Source organism: Arachis ipaensis, chromosome B6, assembly GCF_059453495.1.
Source record: "Arachis ipaensis isolate K30076 ecotype BB chromosome B6, ASM5945349v1, whole genome shotgun sequence".
Lineage (NCBI taxonomy): Eukaryota > Viridiplantae > Streptophyta > Magnoliopsida > Fabales > Fabaceae > Arachis > Arachis ipaensis.
The window spans coordinates 109,489,033-109,498,608 of NC_142441.1; the positions used below are offsets into that span (position 1 = coordinate 109,489,033).

Below are 9,576 nucleotides of genomic sequence, written 5' to 3' on the forward strand. Positions count from 1 at the left end.
TAAAACGCCATTTTTACCAAATAAAAATGATATTTTTTATCGTTTAGAAAAACAGTTTTTACCGTCGTTTTTATCGCGTTAAATAAAGAATTTTGTGATTAAAATTTCATAATAACAAAAAATCATAATCCATAAATGAAATATTATAACTCATAAACAAAATATTAATATAATATATAATTTTTTATTATTCAAAATCAAAAGTAATAGCTCCTATGCAAAAACTTGTCTTACTAAACTTACCAAAATACAAACATTGCAATAAGCACTTATTAATCAAATCTACCATCCAATTCCCTAAACTATGTTAATATCTAATAATGTAAGATTTTGTAAGAGTAAATGCAAGCTTTTGATTTTTCTATGAGGCCAGCGATTGATGCTGAATTCTCTGCACCTTCTCTTCAACAATGTTAAACTAGGAATTAAAAAGTAAACATTGCCTTCAAAGTTGACTTCTACTGCGTGTATTAGACACAACCTGAAAATAATAAAAAAGGTTTAAATTTAAATAATATTAGAAAATAAGAACAAAAAATAAAAACATATCTTGCTCCTTCATGCTTGCTCAACTTAGATATACACTCACCTTCTTCCTAGCAGCTGCAAGGTCCTTCTTAATCCCAGCTGTAAGTAACAAGGTATCAAGTAAGCAATCAAATTTGAAAGACATTTTATCTTGAGTTCAGTGGAAAATTTCATTCATGATTATTAAAGAGATATTTATTACTTATTGTTCCAAACATAACCATTTAAGTCTTTTCATCTTTTAAGTATATATCCCCCCCTCTCTTCATTTGAATTTCCTAACAAATTCAAATCTTAATAAAAAAAAATGACAGTTAATTTTATTCATGTTCAGATTGTATTTTTAAGACCAGTGCATTTTTAAAAAAAAAAATCACAACTTACCATCATTTGGCTCTAAGACCAGTGCATTTTTAAAGCTTTCAATTGCAGCATCTATGTTATGAAGTGCCATATGTGCCTAGTAAGTCCAAAATCACACAGTTATCATAAAGAAAAGTGGGATAGATTTAATAAAAAAATTATCCAAATATTACATAATAATATAAGTCTTTTGGCTATAATTACATTTATCTCATCTCTTTATATATATATGGTGAAGTTTATAGTAGATTTCTTTATATTGTTATAATATATATATATATATATATATACTGGTGAAGTTTATAGTAGATTTCTTTATATTGTTATAATAACACATTAACTTTATATAAATATAGATCTTATTTGAATTTTATCCGGCAATGAATAATAATAACATTTCTTTATTCTCCTCTAAATCTAGCTCGTGCCATGGTCCATCTTTTCAATGTGAAAACAAACCACCTTCTATGTTAGTCTTGTTAGAAAGCTTTTTTACAGATTTTAAAGTAGCATGTGAAGTTTACACAAAAATCATGAATCACCAATTATGACACTCCTCACCAAATGTTGCAGTCAACTAACTCAATCACAACTGTTCAAATATATAAATGCAACCCCTCCAACTACTCAAGTTTTGAACAAAGGGTAAATGGAGGCAATATATTAAATATAATATGTCTCTTGATATATAAAGAAGATTATTTAGATTTGTGCAATAAATATGTGAAAATATTTGCAATGTATATACGTGTTCATTGGGTATTGACGTAATTCATCTGTAATTTATATGAAAAAAGAAATTGAAAATGATATTATAAATATATTATTTTATTTAAAACTAATATCTTTACGGGAAAGCCAGAAGATTATTCAGCAAATCCCCCCTATCAGTTAGAATATTTGTTTTTTCACATGGAGAAAAGGATACTTGTTAACGTACCAAACCACTCGAAACTACTCATCAACATTTACCAGATGGCACTATAAAAGACTGAATTATTTCTTAAGAACAATATAATATAGCATAGCATCCATAATCAACTCACCATCAATCTATACCGAGGTTCAAATATATTGAGTGGAAACTTTTGACATAGTATGACAACATCCATAACAAAGAGGGGCAGCAAATCTACACCAGGGTTGATTAAACTGTCATGCTCTTGTTTCCGTTCTGCATACTCCTCAGGAAAGCTCTTCTCTATGATGTTCTTCAATGTCACAGTAAAAAAAGGTTGACAAGACTATAAATATCTTAGCAAAAAAAAGCTGTCCATAAAATCAATTAGAACTTTTATTTTGTTCCAACATCTAAGACTAAACCAAATTTAGCTAAATGTGTCCTCATAACCCTAGGATGTGCCTTGTATAAACACCAAAGGGAGTATTGAACTACAAACTTACAATCAGAGAACTACATAATAAGTCAAATTTTTGACAGCTTTACCTGATTGAACATGTTCTTGGACTAATAAACAGGACTATCCTGCACAAAGGGCATCTGTTCCCTAACAATTGAGGACAAGAATTAGCAAAGTAGAGATAAGATATGAATTCATAGAAAAAAGATAATCAAGATGAGCTAATACCAACCAGAATCTATTGACTGAAATAGACATGAACGGCAAAAGGAATGTCCACAAGGGGTTGTAACAGGTTCATACAGCAACTTCAGGCAAAGAGTGCAATCAAACTCATTATTTCTCTTTGGTTGTGCATGTCTATCCATCCTTGTTGAACGAGATGGCAGTCTTTCCAATTTTCAAAGAGAAGCTTGAAGAGGATTGCTACATAGTATCATAGGAAACAAAAAAGGAACTCGTTAGTTTAATAAATTGTCATAGCAAGTTTTGCATAATATGCATAATATGAATACAATTATAAAGAAAATGTTGGCCACAAAAGCAAGTGTTAAAAGAATTAAGCCCCGTAGCTCCGTATTCTGGCAAGACTAAAAGGGTTTACAATTGACTACAGCCACATAATAACTTTTATGGCCAGCACCTGAATCCAAATACAAGGATTACTTAAATGACTCATCATGCTTATCCAAATAAGTCTGCAGTGAAACCACTTACCGTTTCACTTAAGAGGCTTGTAACAATAGCTTTTTTATCAACTTCTTTCTCATTCTCCCTTTCAGGCTCACTGTCAGTACTGGTAGGAGGTGGAAGTGCTGAAGCACCAAACATGGCTTCGTCATGAGCAGCTTGGATTTGTTCCTCCCTTCTTTCCTTGATAAGAAAATGGATTCAATCTATGTTTAGTCTTTCATACATAGATGATGCATGTATGTTAACAAGGAACAAAACTGGCTATTCATGAATATAAGAAGAGGAATATACCTCTATTTTAGAATACCGAAAACTCTGGCCAATTTGCTTGACCAAGGAAGCATCATCTTCAGCCACTGCAGATAGGTGGGCAAATACAATCAGTTCAATTAAGTTCAGGCTTCAAGCCAAACCCCAAACCATTACTCATTATCATTTATAAGAAAAAATATCATTGGCATTCAATAATTAAAAGAATCACCATGGCTAAGCAATGAACAATTAAAATCAGTAAGTATTGGTGGTATTAACAAGCACACAACAACAGTACTCAACATTGGATCAATTAAAAATGAAGTTTACATTATCAGGATTTAGGACCCTGTGTTGCATGATCAGGAAAACATAGGAAGACTAAAAAAACTGTCCATTTTAAAACAGATTGTATTTGCAATGAAAAATTCTGGGCAAATTTATTTAGAATAATGAAATTGGCAAACAAGTCCAACCTTCAATTTCCTCATCTTCAAGAGGCTCATCCTTGTCAAACTCAAATCGCTTCCAACCCTTGCCTTTTTCTGAGTCTTGAGCAGCTGCATTAAAAAATATCCCACGAAATCAAGTTAGTACAACATGTATAAACCAGCACACTTCCTCAATAATAAGTAACTATTACTGTATTTTCTGGTGTAGTAATGGCTTCTTCAAATTTAAGTTTCATAACTGCTTTTTCACATTCCTTCAATTTCAATCACAAGACATCCTTAAAGTAATTACAAAATGGAAGTAGCAGGGAGGAAAGACATTACTAGTAGTAGAACTTGCCATAAAATTAAAAAGAACTTATAATTAAATCTGAAGACTCATGCCTATAAAGAAAAAGCTTATCAAAACAATATAAACGTGAATTAAAAAATGCAGAAAGATCAAGAGCATCATCATTATAAATATTAGGAAATAGGTTGAGCATAGTAACAACTATATTTGTGATAAAATTGTTAACATAACAAGTTCAATGCATGTACAAGTCTGCGAACAGAGTTTACATGAGCTTGCATTGCAAACAAGTGCGTTATTACGAGTAAAATCTAGGTCCTGGCTCAGTATAATAACAACCATAGTAATAGCTATAATTAAACCCTGTCATTTAATCAAACACAACATAAGCATTCATTCACACAGTTAGACAGTTAGTTGACTTAGCATTATATATGTCAATATTCATATTCAAACCCGTTCACAAAAAGCCAAGAAAGGGGAAAAAAAAGAAAGCGATAAGAAAACGAAAAGATCGATGGAGAAGTCACAAAAAAGAAAAGATCTATCTAATATAAGAGCTTATTAGAGCGAGGATCGCGAGTACCTGGTACTGGAGAAATCATAGAGTTAGTGCTGGAAAAGATCATAACTCCAACCTCAGCATCGCACAAAATCGCAAGCTCCTTCGCCTTCTTCAACAAACCGTTCCTTCGCTTCGAGAACGTCACTTGCCTGCTCGTGGAATTGTCGATCCTCCTTATCGCGATCTTCCCTCTCCCCATCGCTCTTAATTAAAACCCTAACTCCTCGATCCAGAATAACCATTTCTGTTCATCACAGATCAACAACCAAACCTTCAATTTCACCAAGAGTGAAGAAAAAGAAAAGTAAAAAACAAAAAAGAATGAACTAAAAAGACAGCTCAAGGAACAGACAGAAGAGAGTGAAAATTGAAAGCATCAATTTGTCAGAGAATGCCACTGAGAAGATCGTCACCGGAGCAGCGCTGGAGAAGATCGTCCCACAGATCGTCACACAGATCGTCACACAGCTGGAGAGCGCTGCTGAGAAGATCACTAGGGCAGCTTCACTTTTGTAATTTGTAGGGTTTCACTTTCACCAGATCAACTTTAGGATTTTTCTTGGGTTTGGGCCTTTTTTTTTAAATAATGGCTTTCATAATGGCGGTTGAAAACTGCCGAAATTACCAAAAAAAATGTAATTTTAGAAAACTTAATTATGGCAACAGTATAAAATGCCATAATACCTGAATATTATGGCGGTTATTTAAAACTGCCATAATATAAATGCCGTTTTAAACTATTTTTTTTGTAGTGGTTCACATGGTTGGATGATGAGAATAAGTTTGATTGAGAATGATACCTTCTTGGGTAGATGCAAGGATGTGGTTCGCTCCACTTACTCCGAATTGAGATTGACACTCCCTAGGTTGATGCAGTGGTTCACCCCACTTGCTCTGGGTTGTAATTGAAATGAATTAAAAGTGATTGAAAGGGATGAGATGACATGATTGGATGATGAGGATGAGTTTGATTGAGAATGGTACCTATCTGGGTAGATGCAAGGGTGTGGTTTGTCCCCACTTGCTCCAGGTTAAGAATGAGATTTGAGACTCCCTAGGTAGATATAGTGGTTCACCCCACTTGCTCTGAGTTGAGATTAAGACTTCTTGGGTAGGTACAGTGGTTCACCCCACTTGCTTCGAGTTGAGATTTGAGACTTTGTTAACCCTCCGTCACAAGATGTGGTGGGACACTTAGACCTTTCTGGATAATTCCTCAAAGGGAAGTGAATACCTCTTGGGGATACTCGCACTGAGGGACTGTCCAAGGTTGCTATCGGACATGTCAGGTTTGGCTGTATAACTGATAAATGAGCTTATTGGTCGTAGGGAGACATGCATTATTTGCATTTGCGTGTATTGATTGGGTGTGCATCTTGTATTTGCCTTGCCTTATTGATTAATTGTATCTATATACTACTTGATTTAATTGCCTTATCTGTTCTCTCTATCTGTGTATTGTATTGATTTGTATGTGTTTGAACAACTAAGAGATCTCTTATGCTAGAAATGGTGACACTGAGGGTTGTACTTGTTTCTGATGTGGTGATTGCAGGTTTGTGGAAAATAGAGAATAAATGTATAGATTAGAATCCCTTAGGTAAGTTGCTATTTGATGGTTTAGTGAGAACCTTAGACTTGGATAAATGAGACGTTGAAGATTAATATTGCTTAGAGAGTTTCTATTACCTTTTATTGTATCGATTCAACACTTTTACTCTACTGGAAACCCCCTTGGGTTGGGCTCTCACCCATATATTATTTCTACTTTTCAGATGTAGGTTGCACTCCGCAATGAGCAGGAGTGCTATCTGAAAGATGCCGAAGAAGACTCTTTTACTTCTGTTTTGTTCTTAAGAATCTCTCCTTCTTTTGAAAAAACTTATATGGTGTATTTATTTATTTTTAAAGACTTGCCTCTAGAGGTTTATGATGTATTCTTGGAGAGATAGGTTACATATATCAACTGTTTTACTATTGTAACCCCTAGCCGACTTAATCTTCATGGGCCGAGACTAGTAGATATTATATATACTTATATATGTCTCTTTGCTCCTATTCTTCCTTTAAGCTTTTAATTATCTACCTTTTTCAACACGCTTATGCATGTTTTCGAGTGTGAGCGATTGGCGAATTGTCTTTTTATCTAGGGTTTAAATCCCTTTACAGGCTTCTAGTTTAGTATCTCTTCTATACATAAGTATTTATATCTCAATTTTGTGTCGTAGCACTAAACCCTTATTGAATTATGACTTAAGCATAAGGTTTTGAAGGGTAGGGTGTTACACAAAAATATAATCAATTGCAGAAAAATATGTATCGGCATTAAAATTTACTGTACCGGCTTAAATCTTACCTTAAGCCACGTGTTCATAGGTCAAAATCCCGCTAGAAGTTGTGCTTGAGCTTCTCGTAAAGCATCAAAATCACAAACTTCAACACCACTCTAACCAAAACGCGTTTTCAGTTGATAAATGAAAAATGGATCAGAATTTTTACGAGTAGTCACCGCAATACTTAGATAGAATCGAAAAGGAAGTCGAGAATGATGCGTGACCACAAACGGGTCGTCAATCGAAGATACGGTTTGGAAGTTATATGAATTTGAAGTTTGAATGTGAATAGTAAAACTTAGGGCTCTTCCTCCTCTCTCAATCTCTCTCAGCTCGTTTCTCTCTCTTAAATGAGGGTGATGCGTTGAAATTCTATTTAGTGAGGAATTTTATATCATGGATTTGGACCCAATGCAGGTCTGTTTAAAATTTTTAGCTCGTTGATCCTACTTTAAACTAAAATATTTAAGATAAGTGTTTTAATTCGTATCCTAAATTTTTTTATTTTCTCCAATTATAAATTTTAAATCTTTTAAGTCTTTACTTTTAATTAATTAATTAATTAATTATTAATTTTTTCGAGTCTTACATTACAATATAAGAAACCTTACTATTTTTTCTCATAATTTTCACTTTTTTTTACTAATTAAGCAAGACTAACTTAAACACAGCTAAAGCTAACCATCATATTTATAATAGTCAATGATGGTGAAAATAGATAGTTTCTGATTTCGGTTAATGATGAAGTTGGAAGCTTATCATTATAATTCATAGCAAGTTGTACCTGCTAGCGAACTTCAATTTGCTCATTCACTTTTTACTACTCATAAATATTACTAGCAGCGTGATAACTTTGAAAAGTTAAAGTTACAAGTTACAACTCTTGTTTAGCTTGTTTCTGCATTGTATTATAGCCACAATACGTAGACAATCTTATGACTTAGATAAATCTTGTCTTCAAACTTCATATCCATTAAAAAAAAAACTTTTATTAAAAATTAACTTTGATACTTTTACAGTATATGTATGATTTTTGTTTCAGGTGATGTCTCATCCATGCCAAATTAAAAATAAATATTTTAAGAAAAATTTATTGAAAAAATATTTATAAACTTAATATCATAAAATCTCTAAAATATTAATTAAACACGAAGCAAAAATATATTTGGCGCAAGGCAATTATAGGATACGCGGTGAGTAATTATGCTAGATGTACATTAAATAAGATATCAAATTAGTTACTTGTAGAGTTAAATATGATTTTGGTCCCTATGATTTAGCCTTAAAATTAAAAATCGTCCCTAAGATATTTTTGCATTCAAATTCATCCTTAACCTTCAATTTGATTTTAAAATCATCCTTTAAATCAAAATACCCTTTTCTAACAACCTTTCTCAATAACCTTTTTCACCAAAATACCCAGTTTCTCTCTTTCGAATAAATTTATGCTTTTGCTTCTACAAATACTGAAATAGATTTAAATAAAATTTTCATTATGAAAATAAAATATCATCAGCAACAAAATTTTTGCAGCATCAGCAACAACAATGAAAGTTTCAAAACAGAAGCCGCACCATTTGCGATTCCGGATAAAGAAACACTAGTAGCAGCAACAAGACAACGAGAAAAAACAATGTAATAAACAAGAAACAGAAGCATAAAACCAGTATTAGGACGAGAAATTGACGACAGAAGGTGACGAAGCTTGCTAGGAAATAGCGAACCGGAAGAGCCGCCTACGCAATTCTAACTCCGCTATCCAATCTGCTTGTGCCAACGCTGTCTCCTCCTTCTCGTATGGATCACGAAACTGCCGTTTGCTGCTGCGTTCCTCTGCCTGCTCATAGGCACAGGAGTAGAAATGGCAATGGCGGTGCGCGACGTCCTCCCTCGCTGGCGTCGTCACCACCTTCCTCTTCCCCTGTATCTCTCGTGCACAGGGGTTCTCTCTCTCTCTCTCTCTCTCTCTCTCTCTCTCTCTCTCTCTCTCTCTCGCTCTCTTGTTTTACGGCGAGCACAATGAAGGGAGGGTGATGTTAAGATTATCATTGGTTAGGAATTTTCACAAAATAATTCCGTTGCTAGTATAGTTCCCAACCAACAAACAATCCTTCATCAAAGTTTAATTTTGTTTGTCACTTAAGCAAACCAATAAAAATACCGAGAGTATTTAAACCTCGGGTCGTCTCTCAAAGGAATTGCAGTGAAGTATGCATATTATTGGTTATGAGGTCCAAGAGGTGGTTTGCAATAAGAAGACTATAATCTAAATGACAAGAAACTTAAATAGCAAGAAATTAAAGCAAGCAACTAAAGATAACAAATACTAAAAAGAGGCATTCATGATAAGGATTGAGAATCTAGGCTTTCTATCCTAGTTATTAATTATCATACAATAATTAACAAGAGCTAATCATATTTTGTCATCTCCAACATAGGAAGAAGGTACAATGTTATCTTCATATTGAGAGAAAGTCAAATAGGACTAGTTAATCCCAATCCATAGGTAATCTATTAATATATAATAAGAATGTAGTTGTGGTATTTGCTTGACAAGTGGAGCATTCTGTATTTGACACGTAGAGCTGTGTATGATTGACAAATGTATGTTTTCAATGTTGGGCACTTCACCGTTTTCAATTCAAAGAAGTAATTGGGCGGAATTTGATTCAAATTCAAATTTAAAAGGATTTTGTTTCGGGACTTTCAAGAAGAGAATATGAAAGAGAGAGAGTTT

At 33.5% G+C, this 9,576-nt stretch overlaps 1 long non-coding RNA gene across 1 annotated transcript; it reads right to left on the reverse strand.

Moving 5' to 3' along the window:
* Positions 1–393: 393 nt before the first annotated feature.
* On the reverse strand, positions 394–987 carry LOC110264064 (uncharacterized). The gene is made up of 3 exons (XR_015885959.1): positions 913–987; positions 590–627; positions 394–481 (listed from the first exon to the last, which is right to left on the reverse strand). It is a non-coding gene; the product is annotated as an uncharacterized LOC110264064 (long non-coding RNA).
* Positions 988–9,576: the final 8,589 nt, after the last annotated feature.